The sequence below is a fragment of the Ochlerotatus camptorhynchus genome, unplaced genomic scaffold, assembly GCF_037179485.1.
Source record: "Ochlerotatus camptorhynchus isolate MF236.1 unplaced genomic scaffold, CSIRO-AGI_Acam_v1.1 ptg000361l, whole genome shotgun sequence".
Lineage (NCBI taxonomy): Eukaryota > Metazoa > Arthropoda > Insecta > Diptera > Culicidae > Ochlerotatus > Ochlerotatus camptorhynchus.
The window spans coordinates 14744102-14764006 of record NW_027040849.1 but is presented as its reverse complement, the minus strand read 5'-3'; the positions used below and the strand labels follow the sequence as shown (position 1 = coordinate 14764006).

Below are 19905 nucleotides of genomic sequence, written 5' to 3'. Positions count from 1 at the left end.
TTAGGCAATGCTTGAAATTTACCACTTTTTCAATAGTTTCAATTTGAAAATCAACAGTCCAAAGCATTGTTATCGATGCGTAGAAACATTTCTGATCCATTGGTGATATTTTTTTTAAATTGGTCCTGGGGCAGCTAAGTTATTAACGTTCAACATCTTTCATAATTTAATTTGCCGGTTTTCATAAAGTGCACCCCCATCTTCCCGAAAGACGTAGTCCTAGGTCAAAAATACTATAAATCAAGTATACTTTTGATATAAATAAAAATTAAAAAAATACAATAACCAATTAAAAAATATAACTTAATACAATTAAAGCTAAACATACTTCATATGAAATAGATCAAGCAACTGCTCGTAACCCACCTAATAATGAATAATTAAAATTAGAAGATAAACCAGCCACTATAACAGTATAATCACCTCATATTGTAATACATAAAAAAAACCCTTAATTAATATAATTTAATTAAATATGGGATACATATTCAAATTCGTTTATTTGATCCGTTTCTTTGCACGGATGTTTTTTCTTGTAACTAGCGTAAGTGTGCCTGCGATTGCCTCCCGGGAGGCCGGTTCACCGTGTTCGGATGTCACGCCTCCATCGTGTAGTTCTATCGAGAGTCTCGTCACCGTGTGCGAGTTTGAACACGGGTCTAGTTGGCAAATTAGCCGGGCAAAGTGCTGATAATGTGTCCGTCGCGAGTTTTGGTGGTGATTCGGTGGTCGACGTTACCGTGAATCAGCGAGTTTACGGCTTACAAAAGTGATCGTCTGCTGGTCAGTGTAATGCCGCGGATACACTTGTATGGCAAACTTTAAACATGAGCATTATTTATATATTAAATCATGAACACATCCCTGGTTTGGTTCTGATTTCGGCGTTGGTCGCGAGTTGATTCGGCCGGTGAGGAGCTGGCGTCGCGAGTGATTGGTGATGGAAAGTGGATGCAGTCCTTTTTTCTGAATCCCTCTAGAGTGTATTTCGTGGTTGATTGGGTTTGCTCTACTGTGTGAGAACCAAAAGGCGAGAGTGCTGTTTTTAACACCAGTTGAAGAAGTAGCGGCAGCATATCTATTGGAGCTCTTCGAAATAATCGTGATGTCATGGATCCCTTTGCAACATATCGGGTGAGATCTTTCCTTTATTTTTCTCGTAATCCCATTTTATTGTTAGTCATGGTAGTTATACATCACACTTAACACTTTACATTTACATCCTTACATTATTTGTAATTAGAGATAAAAATATGTATTTGCTTAATATAACCTTGAAATTTCCAGTGTTACATCCACTTGATATTGTGAGCTGAAGAAACCTAGAGCTGCATCTTAGTATAAGTAAAATAATTATTGTTTTCATTGCAGAATATCAACTATTTTATATATATAAATGTATATTCATTATTTCATATTTAATGTTTTGATATATTTCATTTCTCCACTACATATATTTTCATTATATAAATAAATACTAGTTTGGGAGGGAGCATCAGGGTATCATTTGACCTGGGACTGGACGATGGAGTGGTATGACAACTGGAGTCTAGGAGGGAATAAACACTATCATTTTCTTTATCCTACCGATTCGATTGTGGTGGTGTGAATTCTACTTCAGCAGTTTCAGTGAGATTGACGCGCCCTTCTTTACAAACCATTCTGTAGGAAGCTTAATAAGTAAATATACAATATTGCGAATTGTGTTATTCGATTTTTTGGATCGTATCGTTGGAAGGAGATTCTTAAATTCCCGTGGATTTCGTGTAAGTGTCTCTGCTTACGGGTCCGCACCTCCGTTTTTGGCCATTCATACAGCGATATTGTGAATTCAGATCGGTAGCTCAAATTGATCTTGCTATTAAGTGGAGCTGCATACAAGACAAGATATTTGAAGGGATGGTGACTACCTTACATACATATGGGATACATATTCAAATTAAAAAAAAAAAAAAAACTAAGAAAAAATAAGAGAAAAATAATACAAAATATAATTTGATAATCTAGAATATGTGTGTTCCTTAGTAACAATTTTACAGCATCTCTAAAAGGTTGTCATAATCCTATAAACCCTGCTTTATTTGGTCCTTTCCGAATTTGGATATAACCTAAAACTTTACGTTCTAATAAAGTTAAAAAGCAACTCCGACTACTACAAAATTACTAATAATAAAGTATCAATTCATGATTATAAATAATCTATTAAAAACAATGCTATTTATAATAAATTAGATTATATAAACAAATTCTAAATTTATTGCACTAATCTGCAAAATAGTTTATTAAATATTAATATTAATCATAATTTTAAAATCTATATTTTTATAAATACTAGGTCCTTTCGTACTTCAATATACGAGATACCCAAAATTGACCTCTGCTCGCTTTCTACTCTCTATATACAATTTTGACACTGCCGTACTCCAACGGAACTATCAACACTATATTTTCATCTCCTCATCTATCGTATAAAAATGAACACTTTAAGCTTGATATTTGTCGTTAAGCATCTCCAAGTATACTTAACCTGTCCAAATTTGGTCCATCGATTATATTCAATCACTACCTAGAAGCAAATCAAGTAACGCACACTTGTTGGTCCACTTAGTTCGTTTTTTTTAATGGACAGTGTTTGTTGTTGTTGTTGTTGTTGTTGTTGTTGTTGTTGTTGTTGTTGTTGTTGTTGTTGTTGTTGTTGTTGTTGTTGTTGTTGTTGTTGTTGTTGTTGTTGTTGTTGTTGTTGTTGTTGTTGTTGTTGTTGTTGTTGTTGTTGTTGTTGTTGTTGTTGTTGTTGTTGTTGTTGTTGTTGTTGTTGTTGTTGTTGTTGTTGTTGTTGTTGTTGTTGTTGTTGTTGTTGAAATTTATTTTCCGTAAGAATTTCAAAGGTTTGGATCCTTCAACTCTATAACAATATAATATTTCAGTAACATTGTTGACACTCTTGCCGATGTTGCTCATACTTCCTGCAGTTAACCAGGAGGTGACGAACGTTAAATTGTTCACCGAATGTCTGGCACATGTTGCTTTGTTTGTTGAAGAGGTGCTGATGTGTTAAGCGTGTGTGACCGATTCTCAAACGAGTGAGAGCCCGCTGCTCCGTGGAGGAGGATCGATCCGTCCAAGCAAGTGTAGATGGTTTACAAATTCGAAGAAAATTACTGCCGTTATTCCATTGGATCTCCCATTGATGTCGAACTTGTTGTTTACAGCGTCTGACAACGTCTTCACCGGGAACTGCAATATCCAAAAGATCTCCATATCTTCCTTGTTTGGCTAAATCGTCTGCTGTGGTGTTTTCTAATATTCCAACGTAGCCCGGGATCCAACAGAAGTCGATGTTTTAGCTTTCTGCTTCGATTTCGATTCCACGGGTGTCGTGATTGTCCTTTCTCTAATGCTTGTACGCTGGCAGAATCTGTGAAGATTACGGTGGCTTTGTTTGTTTTGACAAAATTAGTTGTAGCGTGGAGGATGGCCATGGCCTCTGCTGAAAAAAATGAAGCAAATCGCGGGTAGCTGGAAGTGAGTTTTTTGTGCTTCAGAGAATATCCCAAAACCGACAGAGCCATCCGTGAACAAACGTCTATGGAATAGATATTTATGTTGGCACAGATCGAGATATACTTTTTATGCTATCACAGGTGGTTCCCCTACTTTATATCGCTTTTTAAGGGTCCAATCTACTCGAGGTATCCGTGTATTCCAAAACCTTCAACCGACTCTCTTTAAGGGAGCTATTTCAGGCAAAACCTCACCAGTAAGTTTTTTATAGGCAAGACTTGTTCTTCGCACTGAAGGAAAGCTGCCATCAGAATTTTCATTTGACCATGACCATGACCATCGTATCCGAATAAAACACCACCTATCTCTAACAGACGGACATACTCCAAAGACATTTTTTGGAATCAAAACGGTTTTAAGAACCTTGAAAAGAGTTGTCCTTGCTCCACCGTCCCTGCAATTTTCGACAGTCTTGATGAAATTGATCGTTGTTTGGCATTTATCGCGAACTTCAGAGGAGTGTTTTTTTGAAGTTGAAGTTTTTTAAAGATGAATGCCGAGTAGCCTTGCCGACTGTACGATTGGTAGTGGTATGTTGTGGATTTTTACTTCGAGGGTTTCCAGGTGTTTGCGCTTTCTGCAGATATGCATGAGACTCGATTTTTCCGCTGAAATAGTAAGGCCTACGTGTATGCTCCATTTCAGAATCCTGGCTGCTTTTTTTAGATTTTTTCCTGACTTTTTCTGATCAAGGTCAGTTACTATAAGAATTACGTCGTTGGCGTAGACTAGGATTTCGATTCCTGCGAATTCCTGAAAATACGGTCAGATAGAAAATTTTGAATTTGATCATTCGTCCGATTCCGTTCGTTCGTTTAGTTGAAACGAGTTGGTTGTTTGTGACACTTTTTCGAAGAAATCTGCTAGATTCTAAGCGATAAGAGTGGGCTCCTCGATGGTATCAACTTTAAGCACACATCTTGATGATGTTTAACCACAGAAAGCATTTACTCTACGCCACATTTATCTGCTAGGATGGTGGGGGTTGAATGAAGCTACAAAGGAATCCCATGATGATTTCTTTGCGTTCATCACGGTTCTCCTTGATTCGTTTCGTGCCTTTTGAAATTCAGACAGGGCTCGTTCGATAAGTGGATCTTCGTCGTTTAACCGTTTTAGTCTGCACAGTGCTTTCCTACGTTTACCGATGGCTTCTTTAACTTCATTACTACGCCATGGGACAGCTTTGGATCCAATCCTATCAGATGATTTTGGGATGCTGAGCGAAGCTGCTTTGACTAAATTCTTCGACAGAAAATGAGCTGTTACGTGGGACAAATTCGATGATAGAATTTTCAAACTCTTCCCGAGCAAAGTAGAATAACAACCCGATATCATCTAGATAACAAGTCTTGTTATCCCAGATATCATTTTGTTTTCAGTTGTTATCTCATAACTTATTTAGTTATCAGCCTTGATCAGTTTTGTTATCAGTTGTTATCATGAAAAATTCACCATATATTTATTAACGATGCAAGGTTAGTTAAAAACTTTAAATAATCATATTTTAGTTATCAGCGTTAGGCTTTGATATCAAAATGATAACATGATTTGAAATTTATGGAATCCCTCCCCTTGGCTAGTTTTTGCACCTTGCTGTTGGTGGGCGGGTTTAATTTCATGCTTTATAGTGGAGTGTTGGAGACGGTAGGTTTATGGTCGGCGTTGCTGGCTCATGCCGCGATAGAATGGCGTCATGGGCAGGCAATGGGGATTACTAAGCTTCCCCTCTCTGATAAATTTCTCGGCCACCGTTGAACACGTCCTTTGCATCTGTCCTGAATTCCAGGACCTCAGGGAAGCCTATGGGATCACCTCCAGCATCCGGAACCTACTCGGAGAGGATTCACCCGCTGCAGACGCCCTGCTAGTTTTCCTCAGGGAAGCTAACCTATACCATGGGATCTAGGAAAACCATGGCTGTTATATTCGTTTGTATACTCGTTCATTTGTTTATATGTTTAATTTCTTTCGACTGTCGGGACGGCACCGCACGAGATGAGCCTTTGGACCTCGTCACGGTGTCGTCTCGTTCAGATTTGTGTCATTCATTTTGAACTTGTTGTCGTCTTCGTGAAGATCCAGGAGAGCTGTCACCTTACAGCCTCAGCAGCCGGAGGGGCATCACATGGGATGAGTCTTTTGGCCCTCATGAAGGTGTTCCCCCCAGGCATTGTCAGTAGAAATTCAGTTTAAGCCTACCATGTCCAACTACTCCGTAGGAGGTTCTCCTTCTGAGACCTCACCAACTGACTAGAGATGAACTAGCCTAAGGCTAAAAATCTCTTTAATAAAGAATTAAAAAAACAAAACTCTCTGATAAACCACTGCATGAGAGAACCAAAGATCTAGTCTAGCAGTGATAGTATCACACTTGTTACTCCTTTAAGTGAGAGCCGCGTCGTAGTACGCTTACGTATAGGCACTGACGTTGGGTGTGATACTGGCGGGTTTTGCCGCAAATCACTCTTATTTTATTTATTTTTACGCAGATAGATTTATTTGGGTTTGCAAGGGAATTATACTATTGAAATATTTCAGAAAGTGCCCAACGGTGCTCCTTCTATTTGCGTGACAAGCTTTCATTGTTGTTTTCATTGAAGTATTACTCAGGAAACAATGTTAAACATCATTTTTGTACATGGTATTGTAACTAATCTAATATGTGCTTCATTTTGATTTGGGATAAGTGTTTGAACTATGGCTCGAGATTTCCACTGTGGCGTGCTTCTATTGTGACATACCCATACGTATTTTTGTGGTGCGACATAGAGGAAGCGTGTGAGCATAGTTGGAGCATATAATTTAAAAATCAGCTAGGAAACTAACTTCAAAATGAAGCATTTTAGTCACATGAAGGTGTTACCTGGGTCGAACTAAGATATAATAAATAGGTATAGGCTTAAATCAAAAGTACTTGAAACACGTTTAATTTTAGATTACAAGCACAAGTGCAGGCATTTAATAAAGCATGGGTTATGATTGATTAGGTGTATTAGAGCTTTAATAATTTATTAAATTAGACTAATGAGATATCATAATCATTAAAAAAAACTTTAATAAAAAACTTCAGAAAGTCTAATGACATTAAGTAGATTAACAAAATAATTAGGATGCGGGAGGTCCGCTTAGGGAGGCAACTAACCTTCAAAGTTGTAGAATAAATCTTCTTATTTAGTCTTGAACTTTAAAAGGAAAACGCACCAGCATTAAGCAGATTAGCAAGGAGAGGAATAGTTTAGGAAATAAGTAAAAGTAGAGGTATGTGACAATTAATAACTTTAAAATTTTTGGAGGTATTGTATTCCCCTGAGTTTGTTGTACTCGATTACTATATTATTCTCTCAATACGCGAAATCTCTTATATATGCGGTTAAAGCATTTGAGTTAACTTATTTCTTAGTGTTCAAGTACTTACATTTTTAAACAGCAATCAATGTTGATCTATGAACTAAACCATACGTAAAATCGATCTTTCCTTATGTGGTATTGATGCATGTTTAACTTTTCGCAGCTGTCGGAATCAACGCGCCTACGTCTACGGAGCTTACGCAGAAGTGTCTCAATAAAATCCGATAATCGGTTTAATTTAGATGAGTAAATATGTAGAGCTTTGAGTGTGTTGGTTTATTTCCTTTGAATTCCGTTATAATGGCTTATCTTTTGACAGATACGCGTATTTCGTCTACTACTTGCAGACTTCGTCAATGCCAAATACTCAACACCACTACTACACCACACTAGCACTTGGCACTGATGAAGTCTGCAAGTAGTAGACGAAATACGCGTATCTGTCAAAAGATAAGCAATTATAACGGAATTAAAAGGAAATAAACCAACACACTCAAACCTCTTCATAAAGGGATTCCGTTAAGAGGTTCGACAAATTTAAAAGAGTAAATATGTGTTTGCAATTTTTATCGAATACATCTGTTATAATAATAATAATTTTTATATGTAAGATGCAAGAAGAGGAGGTAAAGTTTGTGTATGGAACATAAAACTTGTAAATTTTGCTTTGAGAGGGCCAATGAGTTATTTTAGCTGTAACGAGTAATCGTGATGAGTGAGTAAGCTTCATTATAGTTAATCACTAATTGTGACCCGTTGAAATCAAAATTTGCAGGTTTTATTTGTCATACACAATGTTTACCTCCTCTTCTTGCATCTAACATATAAAAATTATAATTATAATATCTCATAATTTAATAATTTCGAAAAGTAGCATTTTAGCTGTAATGAGCATGAGCAGATCAATCAATTTCCATTTTAACCTATATTAATATCCGTGATATTTCGCAATTTTTCGAGCAACTTAATACACTTAACACTAAACACGTTAAAGCACTTATAATGAAAAGTATTCATTTTAACTACCGCTTCGTCTTCTGAATTACAGAACTTAAGCAGGTTACTTTCACAGATACACAGCGAATTATTTTCTTATGTAGATTTGGCTTATATATGGACGTAGGTAATTCAAAACCCAGCCGCTTGGTACCATGAATTGCTTAGCAATAGGTAGCATGTTGGCATTTTAGCAACAAGTTTATACCTATGAGGTGCATGAAAAAAGGTCGCATTGTTTTATTTTTATATTTTAGAAGATATTAATATTTTGATGAGCCACCAAGAGCATTTTTATTGCAATTTTTTTTGATATTTTTGAAAAAAAATATTGTCGGAACTGGAGAACCGCGAAAGACATTTAAAAATGGCCAAAAGCTACCAACATTTCATAAAAATATCTACTTTCAAACCGCTACATCTCGAAAACGCTTTTTAAATGTAAATTTGATTATATAAAGTCGAAACAGTAATTGGACCAAGTTTTAGATGTTTTTCCAAAAACTTGAGTTTTTTTTTTAAACAGAACTTTTTTGTCCATCATTTCTCCATTTTAACCTATAGTGCATAGATGTCTTTTTTTGTCCCCTAAAACATATAAAAAAAATCCATTTTTGAGAATTTTTTTTTTAAGATTTGATTTGAATTAATTTTTTTTAGAGTGCATATTTTTTTCAAATAGTCTCATCCATTATCTGCAACATTGCGTAAGACACCAAACCGATCGGGCAAACAGTTTTCGAGTAAAAAAAATCTGAAGATAAGCTTGATATTTTTCTATAAACCCTTTTAAAAAATAAGGCTGGATTCTAATTGGCAATATGAAGATGCAAAATGGCATAGACGGTCATAAGGAACGTTTCTGCAATTTTTCAACCAAATAAAAAAAAATACAAAAATTAACCGCTTTGCGAATTCGTAGGGAATTGCTCTATATTTGATTGCGGGATGCCTTGATTTCTCTCTGTAACAAAATGAAATGTAGCAAACTACTGACTTTTTATTCTTCAAAAACTTTCATGATTCCTGGTCAAATTTTGAGAGATTATCTGAGAAATTTGGTTTTACACAGCTAAAAAATTTGGGTTCATTTACGTTTCTATGATGCACATAAATGGAGCGTCATATATCCTACAAGTTTAAAATATAGATCGTGTAAATTTATAAGACGTGTGATGCCATATTATATATCAGCAATTCCATAGAAAAAAGTTATAGTGGGTCTCAGAATTTCATGAAAATTGGTATAGTTCTTCCTTATCAAAAAATATTAGACTCGTATTTTTTATTGCGCCATTAGGGTGACCATTTCCGTGTTAGGGTGGTCCAAAAAATCATTTTTTTTCAAAAATGTCTTTTTTCAAAAATTTATAACTTCTGACCGATTTTTACGATTCACCCTTCAAATGAAAGATGTTTTAATGTAGTTTTAAGAAAAATTATGAAACACTCAGAGATATTTGATTTTGTAGGAAAAAAATATGTTACAAATGCTTTTTCTTGATTTTCACTGCGAGGGTCTTCAACAACTTCTTATTTTAGTATTTTTAATTGAAAGATCATTTAATTTTACATACCGTTTCACAAAATTAGCGATGTCGCAGAAGCAGTTTTGGAGATACAATTTTTTTTAAATAAAAAATTATTGTTCCGCAATATATGCACCACACGTGCATGGAAACGATGAAGACGCAAGGTAGTTCACAATGCGTCTCCATCGAGTCACAGCAGCTGTGACTAATGAAATCTATGAGTAACTTACAAGCTGGGTGCAACATTCAGTTCAGCCTGGAGGCTGTCCATAAGCCACGTAGACCAATTTTTAAACATTGCAGATCCTACCTCCCCCCTCGTATACTTTACTAAAATTTTAAAATATTTTTACCGAGCGTATACTGTGGCTGGACTCCCCTCCCCCATTGAAGTCTTCGTGGCTTTAAAACAGGCCCCAGTTTGACATTATTAATTTTGGTATCAAAATTCTGGGAGAAGTACTTAAATGCTACAAATAATGACGAGGTCGAAGAAAAATAAGTAAAACATGAAGCATTTATTTTCTTTAATTACAATTTCACACATTTTTCTACCGTTGAAAATGAATACCGTTTGACAATAATATACTTTTCGTTTTGAGGCTTAAAACTATGGAATGACTGTGTCCCCGAAATTTGGTTCACATGTATATAACGGTTTTTCAATTTTCTTTCCATTTTATTGTAATCGGATTCCGAAAAAAACTGATAGTGTATTTTTGAATCTGGCTTAGAAATAGCCCATGAGTAAAGTTCTTGGGCCGTTGTTATATGGTGGCCTTGCAAACTCGCTTTCGCAGCGTTTCGTTTTAATACGCCTCCCAAAGCATCACAAGGGCCCTTTCCATGACAAGTTGCGAAAAAATTCCACTCGGCAGCAATGCCAAAATCTTTTTGCATGTTGCATAAATTAAAAGCGGTCATCTTATTTTTATATTGGCTTCCTGATCCATCTGAGAAAAAGTAAATCTGTTGTAAGCCTGGTAATTTACATTTTAGGAACTCTAGACAATGTGCAAGAAATAAACGAACTGCGACATGATTTATGTTTAGTGAAATCAGCAATTGCAATAAAACTAGTAAATTTCAAATCGTTAGATTCTTCTTTGGTAGTTTCACTATCGGATGTATAGCGAACGGTTGCTAAGTTTCCCCAGATTTCTCCTCAATGTACAGCGTGGTGATTGGTTGCGTTTGGCAACCGGCAAAAGCAGCTATAAATAAGGCAGCAGTCTAGTGCTGAGGCTCATTCTACGAACGGACGGCGTGTCTACCGGACAAGCGATAATTACAGCAGCAGCTCTCTCTTCGGCAGCAGTGATTGACTTCGGTCAGCAGCAAATCGGAAGAACATCAAGGGGTTGAGAGTTCCCCTGGCTTTCTCTGCATTTCGCACGGCGCTCAACCAGAAACTATGGAGCTTCCCCAGGCAAACAACTTTGTACGGGCTCCTGAAAATCACGACATCTTCGTCTTTAAAATAAATAGCACAAGGGTGAATAGTACATTGGGCGTTCGCCCAATGAAAGCCTTGAACTGCATCCTGCACAACGAATGAATAATTCTCCGAAAAATTACAGATAATGATGCATTCTGTAGCTTTCAAATTGCTTTTGACGTGTTTCATGTAATTTGCCTGTTGCTCAGCTATAAAGTTATGCGGCAATAAATTGAATAATTTTTCTAAAAAAGTATCAATAAATTCCTATGTGTCCATTTCAACTAAGTCCATAATGCATCTCTCTACTTGACGCCATTGTTTGAATTGTATTGATTCAACATGTCCGTTACTAAGAATAGTCATTAGTTCTGTGGCCAAAATTTGCGTTCCTGAACAATTTTTGCAACACTGCAGCCAGCATTGTTCACTTGGATTTTGACAAATTATTTTTTTAAACAAATCGTGATAGGAATCAACACCATCTGGCAGTGATTGTCTGCTTTGTAGTGTTTTAAAAATAAGTTTAACGTTATGATGATATATACAAACGCATACGGTATGCGTGCCACTTGTCCCTGCCAAAATGCAGTGTTTCGGACGGTTACTGGCGAACATGGAAAATTCTATTTTAATATCAGGATATGTATTTTTAAAGATGGAGTACGCCTCCTGCAAGTTACACAAAACTAATCTTTGTACATAGATTTCGCCTTCATCATTTTTAGATATTAAATAATCTCTTTTCCCCGGACAAACACGACTTATATCGTCACTATTGTAAAAATCACGAACAAGCATTATCGTTGGTTCTCCTAATGAAGCTCTGCTTAACCTCTTTACAGGCACCGACATTATTCCTTTCTCTTGCTGCAGTGCTTTTGCTTGGTTGGCCATATGTTGGGAAACATTGAACTCCTTCATAATTCTATATGTAGACCAACTTTTGGGAAGTGTGGTTAAAATCCTGTATCGCTCATTGCTGTCTCTTGTTTCTTTATATTTATCCTTAAGTTGTATAAGGAATTCATTTTCGTCCGACAAAGGTGCGTTGTAGGTAGTAACGATCGATTCAGAACAGGTTGTTTCCACTGATTCTGAAAATAAATATAAAAAATGATTGATTATTAGAAAAAAAAAACATACAAATGATTTATTTTTTATTATTTACCTTGGCAGGGAAAATGAACCATTCTGGACGGTCCCGCAACGGAAATTGATTCAATGCTGGTTGCTTCGATGGACTCTGCAAAATGATTGCAAAAAAGAAGAGTTTAAGTTAGTAGTTAGAAGAAAAGAATTGAAATTTAAAGAAGAATCACATGAATTTTCAAGTAACGTACCTGCAGCAGCGATTCTGGATGGTCCTGCAACGGCATATAGTTTGTGGTAGCATCGTTGACAAATGAAGGAGCTACTCTCATCTATTTTAATCTTTTTTTCCACTGCATAATCGTACAATTTATTGGTGATTTTTCTGGCACATGAACTCAACATCCAAACATCACACATTGAACACTTACGTTTAATTTTTAGATATTCTTCAATTCAACTGTTCTAGTAGGAAACTTTGATTTCTAACTGATCATTTCTTTCATAACATTCGTTGTTTTATGTGAAGCATTATATCGTACCTACGAGTGAGTGATATACCTACGAGTCTAAGCTGTAGCTCATAGGTATATCACCTGTTCGTAAACAATGACGTCACTTCAAACAGCTGTTTCAGGTAAATAGATGAATATGGCGAACAAATACAAACACCACCAAACATTTCCAAATGTCACTATCACCGCGAAGCCTATTGGGCTGGAGCTTATGTAAAAGTCATTGCCTACGAACGAGTGATATACCTATGAGGTACAGCTTGGACTCTTAGGTACTGATGCAACATGCAAAAATTTTTTGGCATTGCTGCCGTGTGGCATTTTTTCGCAACTTGTCATGGAAAAGGCCCTATGGGAGGAGTATTGAAACGAAATGCTTTAAAATTTGAGTATACGAAGAGAAAGGTAGGATCTGCAATGTTTAAAACTTGGTCTACGTGGTTTATGAACGGCCCGCAGCTTGAACTGAATGTTGCACCCAGCTTGTAAGTTACTCATAGATTTCATTAGTCACAGCTGCTGTGGCTCGATGGAGACGCATTGTGAACTACCTTGCGTCTTCATCGTTTCCATGCACGTGTGGTGCATATATTGTGGAACAATAATTTTTATTTAAAAAAAAATGTATCTCCAAAACTGCTTCTCCGACATAGCTGATATGCTATGTACAATTAAATGATCTTTCAATTAAAAATACTAAAATAAGAAGTTGTTGAAGACCCTCGCAGTGAAAATCAAGAAAAAGCATTTGTAACATATTTTTTTCCTACAAAATAAAATATCTCTGAGTGTTTCATAACTTTTCTTAAAATTACATTAAAACATCTTTCATTTGAAGGGTCGATCGTAAAAATCGGTCAAGAGGTTCAGAAGTTATAAATTTTTGAAAAAATACATTTTTGAAAAAACATGATTTTTTGAACCACCCTAACACGGAAATGGTCACCCTAATGGCGCAATAAAAAAATACGAGTCTAATATTTTTTGATAAGGAAGAACTATACCAATTTTCATGAAATTCTGAGACCCACTATAACTTTTTTCTATGGAATTGCTGTATATATATATACAGCATGAACCGGGGACCAACGGCTTTAGGTTCGCGGACTGGTATTAAACTCAGTCCTTTTGGGTTGAGAGGCAATCACGCTTACCACTACACCACCGGCCCCGCTAAATGATATATTCATCAAGGGTTTTTTTTTTTTTCTTTATTTGAGAGATTTTTAGCCATAGGCTAGTTCATCTCTTGACATTCATCAAGGGTAAGTTTAGATTAAGATCATAACTTTTTTTACGCTGATCAAAAGACGGCCTAACTTTATCCTTTGAGAAAAGTGGCGCCGGTGGTGTAGTGGTAAGCGTGATTGCCTCTCATCACAAAAGGCCTAGGTTCAAACCTAGCCGACGCCGCCGGGATTTTCTGAAGCATAACATTTCTGATCACGCCTTCCTTCGGAAGAGAAGTAAAGCCGTTGGTCCCCGGTCCATGCGTAGATGGTTCGATAGGTAGAGTCCAGGTCCAGGCTGCCTTCCTGGCGTCGCACAGTGGCATAAATCTGAATAAAGACGGTCAAAAATATTTTCTATCCTTTTTCGACGTTCGACTAGGTGTCTTGGAAAAAGTTGCTCAACATGATATCCCGCATCTTTTGAAATACACAGCTGAATAATATTGAAGCTAGTATTATACATCCAAATTCTAACTTTTTCCAGTTACGAGATAATGGTTCCATGTCTTGAACAAAGTTGCAGAACAGTTGATTTTATGAACATTTGCTAAAGACACCAAATTTCTACATCTTAACCCTGTAGAGCTACAATTGATTTTCTTTTAAGACTACCTTAATATTGGTTTTTTGAGTAAATCTGTGCTTTTTCAAATTTGATCAATTTATCATGTTTTAAGAAATTGTTGGCATCATTAAAATACACAACTTTGCTGAATACACCAATGCTTTTTATCGACATCAATGTGATATACAGCCCATCAAGCGTTTTTGTGACGTCATATTCAACGGCTCGAAAAGAGGGTGGGCGGGCCCTGGCGGGGTATAAAACTGGTTGTATTTTGAAGATTAGCTTATAAAATAGTACTTCTGAAAATTTTAGCGTTGGATGCCGAGGGGTACCTAGGCAAATCTCGATTCGAAAATGTCAATATTATATACATACAGCCCATCGGACGGTTTTGTGACGTCATATTGAACGGCCCGAAAAGATGGTAGGTGGCCCCTGGCAGGGATTAAAACCGATTGTATGTGGAAGAGTAGCTTATAAAATAGTACTCCTGAAAAGTTCAGCGCTGGGTTTCCAGGGGTATCAGTCAAATCTCGAGTCGAAATAGTCAATGTTATATATATATATAGCCCATCAAGCGTTTTTGTGATGCCATATTCAATGGCCCGAAAATAGGGTAGGCGAGCCCTGATGGAGTCTCAAACCGATTGTATTTGGAAGATCACCTTATAAAATAGCACTCCTGAAAATTTGAGCGTTGGGTGTGGTGTCGCGACACCATTGCTCTGCAATTTTGTTCAAGACATGAAACCATTATCTCGTAACTGGAAAAAGTTAGAATTTGGATGTGTAATACTAGCCTAAATATTATTCAGGTGTATATTTCAAAAGATGCGGGATATCATTTGAGCAACTTCTTGCAACACAACTAGTCTCTAAAACGTCGAAAAAGGGTAGGAAATATTTTTGACCGTCTTTATTCAGATTTGTGCCACTGTGCGTCGGTAACATTTGGCACCCAGAATGGAAGATCGACGGAAAGCAAAACAAGGAAAAAAAAATCCCCTGAGAAAAGCCAAGTTCAAAAATACAAACGTCACGTTTAAATTAGTATTTTAAAGTATTGTGAGGAGCTGATTGCCGATAAGTTTTACCCTTACCCAAGTTTTAGATAGAGCTGCCCTGGACTTGCCTAGACTTTTCGTTCGTTCATGGCATTCCCTAAATTTATATGAATTTCTCTGAACTTCTCTTACGTTCCGAAAATTTTCCTGATGTTCATATTTCTCTGAAGACCCCACAGTTTTCTAGAAATATTTGGTACATTTCTGAAAGTCTTGGAATGTTCCATAATTCCTCGGCACTTCGTGAAATTCCCGGTACTTCTTATAGTTTCTCAAAATTTTCCAGAAGCACATTGTGCTGTCCTGAATTTATCGAATTTTACACTTTTAGATCTTAGTACTATACCAACCGGTGGAAAGGAAACTAACGATTTCAAATTGGCTCAGTACTTGACTAGCCTATTGGTCCCAAGTACATCTATAAGCGTACTCCATACTAGTCAAAATTCTAGCACCACACTATGTTTGTTTTGATTCGCTATGAAAGTTTGACTGATAAAATGTTTCGTGGATTTTCCTATATTTCGAGGGGTGCATCGATTAGCTTGGGACCGAAAATAGTACCAGAGCGGAGCCAACAAGTTGAGCACGTTTCTAACTACAGATCTTTAAACTTCCCCGAAAGTCTGAATTTGAGATCTCAGAGCTTCCATGGAGATCTCTAGGGCAAGCTTTCTTGAAAGTTTCCACAGTTCTCCTAAAGTTCTGCAGACTTATCTTCAGATGATTTTTTAAAATTTGTGGAGTTGTTTGGATATCCTTGAAGTCATATGCCCACCATTTTACAGAAGTTCCTTTACTATCCCGCAGATCGTTCATGAAACTTTGCCGTAACCCTCGGTATTTTATTTTATTTCTCGAAACTGCTTCCTAAAATTTTTGTGAACCCTCTTGAATTTCTTTTATTTCGTGAAGTTCTCTCTACTCTTCTGATGATGTTTTTTTGGAATTTCCCTGGAATGAATAAAACTGTCCTAAAGATCTCTAAACTTCCCAACTGAATCTCAGTTGGAGTTGGCGAGAAGTTTTCGATATTTTTCTTAAGTTTTGTTCTATTATTTTTGAAACTTCTTCGATCCCAACAGTTGCATGAATGTAATGGAACTGTGAACCTGGAGTTCTCGGATCTTCCCAAAAAATTCGCGCAAGCTTCCTGATAATCATGGTCTGAGTCCTCATAACTGATTGAACCTACTTAACTCCCTCAACTTAAGTTTGGAAACTTCTGTAAAGTTCCTGCAGCTTTTCTGATGTTATTGAGACTGTCCTGATGCTTTATTGATTTTTTTTTAAATTTAAGTATACTAAAGGAGAATACTTATATCTTTTAAATCTTTGGTTTTAATTAGTTAGGTAGGTTCCGATTCAACACATTGTAGTTTCATTTTTATACCTGTGATCTTGGCTTTTATACCTAGGGGATGAGTACTTAAGGGGGTTGAATTTTGAATAGTTCTTTAGTGGGAATGACACTGATGAAGACTGCACATTGTAGTCGAAATACGTATCTGTCATGGCTACCAAAATTAATTAAGTGGAATTAAATGGAAGATAACCTTTTTTGCTGTTTTATTTAAGTAAAATGCACGTTTAAATAACATTAAAAGATAAAAGCAAAAGAAAACTATTTTGGAAAATGTTGAATCTAGGAAGTATGAAGAAAACTTCTTTAAACCTCATACGTGGGATGTTTTATGCATCACTTATAATGCATTTATACAACAATTCCTTTTCAAAAAGATGCTTTATGTGTTACTTGGGTAAAGTTCTTGAAACATTCCTGAAGTTTTGAAAATGGCTCAAATAAGCTCCTCCTTCGCTGTTTTTTTCTGGACTTCCCTAAAATTCAAAGCGGTTGGTCACTGTGCGAGTGTGTGTGTGTGTGTGTGTGTGTATTCAATCTAACCCCCACTGGCCGGCAGTGGTATTATGGAAGAAATTTGCTTACAACAATCCTTGATGTTATAATTTGAAGCAAGTTTAATCCGGGAGTTAGAAAGCGATAGCTCTACTGTAGATTCAGCAACCCATTTCAGAATGCCTGGTAATTCACGTCCATTCCGAGGTTACTTTCACATACAATAAGCCCCGCATGTAAACACTACCGTTATCATATGAATAATGGTACTGTTAACACACTTCCAGATTTCAAAATGTGATGTTTCGAAATCTGGCGCGTATTTAGTAATATATGGAAATATGCATTTATGATTGATTATAAATCAGATGGATCTCACCAAATTCTGCCTCCATAAAAGGACCGGTTTGTTTACTCGCGATAATCTAAAAAATCTTCCGCGTTGTTTTTACAACCCAACACGACATTTTGAATCACATTCGAAATTTTTCATTTGCACCGAATTTTTGCTTGACACCTCATTCGCGTGCATCCTCCTGAAGGCAGAACGCCAGCACCAAGAAAAAAAAATACCCGGTAAAACTCTTCTTGGGAGGGAGGCAAAGCACCAGAATCGAAAAACGAAAAAAACGAAATGAAGAACCAACCGACGCGACACCACAGCCACACAGCTACTCGAAACAAATTCTTGTCCCAGATTTTTCACGTTAATTACAATATCACTAAAAAAAACTTCTTAAGACGTGATAGATCTTAATTTACACTTATCCACACGCGAAAACTAATATTTGTTTGATTTGGTACAATTAAAAAAATATGCGAAAAACAGATGAAATCTGCGCCAACGAAAACAAAACCAACCGTTCGCGGGCAGAGCCTACTGCGTTTTCAGCGGTTGGTCACTGTGCGAGTGGGCCAAAACACAACAAGTGGTATTTTTTGACACCCATGGTGTGAAATTTTCACAATTTATAAAGTTTCTGACAACACTGGACTATATCCGTGCCTAAGCAGTGCGTAAGTGTCAACATTAAATTGATTAATTGATGTTGATATAAACATTTTTTAGAATCGCAACCGTGAAGTAACGCATTGCATTTCTAGCGCAGATCCTATTGCCCAGGCTCAGGAAGTAGTGGCCAGTGCCACAGATAGCGACAAGGTGGCAAATACACCTGAGCAAAATTGAAAAATTGTGCAGCTGCCACTACAGTATCGGTCGTTTCCGACGCCCAGGAAACGAAAGGGGATTCGACGAACAATGCCATAGAATGCCTGGAGCAGAAATAGTCAAACACTTGCAAAATGCTTCTGATTGACCGAGCTTTTCCTGGTTGTTCTTCCGAACTTCCTTAGGAATCTTGTTCTCATAGTCGGCTGCTTCCATGAAACTCTCCAACGTGTCCTTGGTGGCATCGTCGCTGCACATGACGTACGCTTCCGTCTCCACCTTGTTCGACCAGTTGTAAACGCTTTGGGACGACCGCAGATGAAGTGGACCACGCTAATACTCGCTACCTGATCCACGTTGGTACACGGAAACCGCTAGTACAGCTAAATAGATGCAGAGCGATAGAAGGTTCAGATCAAGTTAGAAGCAAGTGTGAATCGTCTACCGGGTAGAGACCTTAACTTCCCGAAGAATGACGGTGTGCCCACGTCTCTGCTGTCAGCCGCTGCTTTGCCGGAAAAACTCAGTGGAGCGCGAACACGGATCTCTATGGTAGTGACCACTACCCCATCAAAGTTCAACTTTCGACCACCATCTTCCCGATGACAACACGGAGGCCCCGATGGCGCTATGGTGAAGCCTATCAGTCCTTGTTACTACAGCGTAATCCGAACAGCATTGAAGACTTTTCAGAAGTGGTATACGAAGCAGCAACAGCAACCATCCCAAAGACCAGTAGCGTTCCGGAGCGAAAAGCGCTACGCTGGTGGAATGAAGATACGAGGAAAGCCGTTAAAGCCCGGCGTAAAGCACTTCGCCGTGTAAAGCGCCTTCCTATCGGACATACCGACCGCGAAGACGCTCTTCGTCACTACTGATTGAGTCGTACAATCAATGCCGGCAAGAAATCCGTGTCGCCAAACGAACCAGCTGGATAGACTTTCTGTAAGGAATGAATTCGTCACAGTCTTCGGCCGACTTATGGAGGCAAGTCAACGCCCTCAGTGGGAAACGGCGCATGACACCGCTCCACGTACAGATTAACGGTGAAGCTGTTTCTGACCCTGCAATTGTAGCGGACGAACTCGGCTCGTACTTTGCCGATATCGCAGCCATCGAGAAGTACGAAGACGAATTCAAGCGGAAAGCTAAGCTTTCGACGTCATCCATTGCAAGTTTTTTTTTTCCTGTTTCTTCTGACGCTGGAAACTCGGACATCAACCAGGCATTCTCCTGGCAGGAATTGCAGCATGCCCTCCGCTGCAGCAACGGAAAGTCGGCGGGTCCCGACGAAATCGGGTACCCTCTACTCAAGAGGTTACCAACGCCAGGCCAGCTACGGATGCTGGAGCTTTTCAACAAGCTCTGGCTCACCAACTCGTATCCAGCGTCGTGGAAAGATAGCTTAGTCATTCCCATCCCAAAAGCCAATGAAACAACCCGTGAAGCTAGCAAGTTCCGGCCAATAGCCTTGACATGCTGTAGGGCCAAGGTCTTGGAGCGAATGGTCAACAGGAGGCTAAAGCA

The 19905-nt window shown here is 37.8% G+C and overlaps 1 long non-coding RNA gene across 1 annotated transcript; it reads right to left on the bottom strand.

Moving 5' to 3' along the window:
• Positions 1-11916: 11916 nt before the first annotated feature.
• LOC135709709 (uncharacterized) lies at positions 11917-12255 on the bottom strand. Its single transcript, XR_010518358.1, has 3 exons — positions 12222-12255; positions 12050-12124; positions 11917-11975 (listed from the first exon to the last, which is right to left on the bottom strand). It is a non-coding gene; the product is annotated as an uncharacterized LOC135709709 (long non-coding RNA).
• Between the last annotated feature and the right edge of the window lie 7650 nt (positions 12256-19905).